Source organism: Lactuca virosa, chromosome 1, assembly GCF_052849685.1.
Source record: "Lactuca virosa cultivar CGN04683 chromosome 1, Lactuca_virosa_CGN04683_v6, whole genome shotgun sequence".
In the NCBI taxonomy this organism is placed as follows: Eukaryota; Viridiplantae; Streptophyta; class Magnoliopsida; order Asterales; family Asteraceae; genus Lactuca; species Lactuca virosa.
Window position 1 is genome coordinate 189,761,169 of NC_136426.1, and position 4,244 is coordinate 189,765,412.

Sequence of the window (4,244 nt, forward strand, 5' to 3'; positions counted from 1 at the left end):
ATGTTCGTATGAAGTAGTTACACAAAACTTAAAATTGGGTGTTTTATTGCTAAATGTTGGAATTTTCAGGTTGCAATCGACACCTTGAATGGTAAAAAGTTGGGCTTATATTTTTCTGCATCCTGGTGTGGCCCATGTCAAAAGTTTACCCCAAACCTAGTTAAAACATAATTGTTGTTTTTGCTAGGGTTTGGGTGGTGGACCAAGCTCCGGAACACCCCTTGTTATTCCAAATGGTAAATTTCTACATTTTTTTTAGTATTGGACTTCTCGGATTTGTTTTTGTATTTTGTCATTGAGTACTTGAAATTACACAAAGAAAAAGTATTTTCTAAATTCAAATTTTTTTTGTTCTTTGTTTCTAGTGAATTGAACTTGGAATGCCTTTCCTGGAAACCAGTTCAAAAGATTCCACCAATGTGAAACAGACTTTCATGGCCATTACTGCTTCCATCAAAGGTACTCAATGTTTTCATTTTTTCTTTTTTATTAAAAACCAAAATGCTCTCATTACATATATTGAAATAAATAAAAATAAAAAAATTTAGTTTTATGCATTTACAATAAACAAAAAATATTTAAATATAAATAAATATTTCATTTTTATTATTGAATTCCATTCCGCCCAACTAAAATTTCACATTCTGATTTCAATTTCAATTCCAATCTTGAATTTACATATCTACATTAGTAGTATTCCAATCATAACAATTTTCCAATATTTAATTTACTTATTTACCACCCTTAAATTCACATGTAAACCACAAGTGAATCGCATAAGAGTTACATGTGCTTTATATGTAATTTACATATGAATCACATGTAATTCACAAGTACATCACAAGTGATTCACACATGAATTACATGTGATTCACATGTAAATCACATGTAATTCACATGTAAATCACAAGTGAATCGCATATAGTTACATGTGATTCATATGTAATTTACATATGAATCACATGTAAATCACAAGTGAATCACATATGAGTTACATGTGATTCATATGTAATTTACATATGAATCACATGTAATTCAAAAGTAAATCACAAGTGATTCAGATATGAGTTATATGTGATTCACATGTAAATCACATGTGATTCACATGTAAATCACATGTAAATAAAAAATGAATCACATGAGTTGCATGTGATTCATATGTAATTTACTATGAATCATATGTAATTGACAAGTAAATCAAAAGTGATTCACATATGAATTACATTTCAATTCACATGTAAATCACATGTATATCACAAGTGAATCACATATGAGTTACTAATCATATGTAATTCACAAGTAAATCACAAGTGATTCACATATGAATTACATATGTGATTCACATGTAATTTACATATGAATCACATGTAATTCACAAGTGAATCACATATGAATTACATGTGATTCACATATAAATCACATGTGATTTACATATAAATCACATGTAATTCACATATGAATCACATGTAATTCACAAGTGAATCACATATGAAATATGAATTAAATGTGATTCACATATAAACGACATGTGACTCACATATAAATGTAATTCACAAGTGAATCAAATATGAATTACATGTGATTCACATATAAATCACATGTGATTCACATATGAATCGCATGTGATTCACATATAAATCACATGTAATTCACATATGAATCACATGTAACTCATATGTAAGTCACGAGTGAATCCAATATGAATTACGTCTATATGCACACATGCATTTTGTGTGAGTGTTCTTCGTTTTTATTTTCTTATAAATTTCACATTTGAATCTTAAAAGATACAATCACATGTGAATATCACATCATATAATTGCATATGAATCTTACATGATGTATATATATATATATATATATATATATATATATATATATATATATATATATATATATATATATATATATGCATTTTTGTGAGTGTTCTTGCATTAATCATTTTTTTTATTTTCTTGTAGATTTGAAAGAATTTGTGGAAAATTTTGAAGATGTAAAAAGTGAAATTGAAGAAAAAAATATGGAAATCATGATATGAATAAATGATAACACTGTGAATCTTTGTAGTTATTTATTTATTTATTATATTTTATTTTGTATCGAATAAAATACTTGTATTATTATGTATATAGATTGATTAATAAAATTAAGATTTTTTATGATTTACTTACGAATATTATAGTATAAGAAATGTGCATATATGTATTTGAAAAAATATGCATATATGCAACTAAAACGTTGATTTTTTTTGTTAAAAAAATTAGGGTTTTTTTTTTTAAATTGGAGTTTTTTTTTTTTTTTTGCAAAAATTGCAGTTTTTTTTTAAAAAAAAATGCAGCTTTTTTTTTAAATTACAATTTTTTTTTGAAAAAATGACAGTTTTTTTTTGTAAATGCACCTTTTTTTTAAAATCAGTTATTTTAAAAGAATTGCACTTTTTTTCCAATTTTTTTAAATTAATGTTTTCTGAAAAAATTAAAAATCTCCATTAAAAAAATCAAAAATTACTTTTTAAAAAAAATTCGAAATTTGATTTATTATGTTAATTTTGTTCAATAACACAAAATAATAAATATTACATGAGATCGGTAAGATTACGATCATGTCCTTAATGAGTTAATTTTGATCTAACGCTCCACCTTTAGTTCTCAGGTTGTCGGGAAACTATGAGTTGCCAACCGATCTCACCCTATATATATATATATATATATATATATATATATATATATATATATATATATATATATATATATATATAGGACACAAATCATTAGCATCATCAAAGTCATAACAATAAAAAATAACTGAGACGACTTTCACCGTTTTGGATAGGTAACTGATAGTGAAACTTGGTTACTGGTTATAGTGACTACCAAGGGGATCAATATTACTACTGATATCAATACAAAGTCGTTCCAAACATATTTTGGACTCAGGACGAAAGAGGAAAAAAGGCCCTTAAAATACACAAATTTCATCAACTGTTTTTATATTAACTTAATAATTGAAAAAAAAAAATACTTATAGTAGCTTCTAAATATAACATTTTCGATCATAAAAACCCATATGTTTAAAGAAAAAAAAAAAAATACTTTTTCTAGCTTTTTGAGATGCAAAAAGTCACTAGTAATATCTTCAAAATCGATCATGTCCGACATTATATTAATAAAGTCTGTAAAATTTTTGCACCCCTTTAAAAGATGGGTCCTCGACGGCACCCCTATCGCCTACTCTCTAGGACAGCTCTGCATCAATACAACAAAATTTCACAACAATGGAAGAACTGTGAAACTTGGTTACTCGTTAGTGACATTGTCCATTTGATACTTCAGCATTTTCACAAAACATAACACAACTAAAACTCAATTACTATTTAATGAAAGTGTTACAACAAATTAACCTGACATTTCATATGTCCGCATTGGCGCCATGACAGGCACAAGTACAAAATTTCATAACAACGGAAGGAAAAAAGACCAGATTTCACTACCAGAAGGTCCTGAACACTCCCATATTGACACACTCGTTCTTCAAGCAGGTCTACACTTTCTTTGCTTTAATCCGTAGTTTTTTCCCCATGTAATTCCAACACCTCCATAGGCTTTTCGATCAAACAATTATGTATACACTCACATCGCAATTTACTTCCATTGTTTTATTTTTTCTTCTTCTAATTCTTCAGCCGGTGAATCCCAATCTTCATAGCTTCTGAACAGGCCCATATAGAACCGGAAAAAACACGAACTGAGTCTTATTTGGCAAGAAAATTGTAAAAAAGGGATGTTTTGTAAATTTCAGTTAAATGCAAGGGGCAATTTTGTAAAATCTAAATGTAATGCATTCAAATGGGTTTAGGGTTTAGGGACTAAATCTGACAATATAGGCAAACTTTGTGGTCAAAGTCTAAAAGAGTTTTGTGGCCAAAGTATAAAATTTTTGTGGCTAAAGTCTAAAACCCTAAAACTATGTTGGTCTTCTAATTTGAAGGGGTAGATATGTTATTTTACAAAGTAAAAGGAAAAAGACATTCGACAAAGTAAGAGGTGAAAAGTGTGAATGTACAAAAATTTAGGGATCAAATCTGCCAATATAAGAAAGCTTTATGACCAAATTATTAAATAAAATTTTTTTATAGCCAAATCGTAAAATAACAAAATTTTGTGGCTAAAATATAAAATCTAAAGGCTAAAACTATACTTCATGGCCGTAAAATAACAAAAAAGTCTAACACTATAAATTAAACT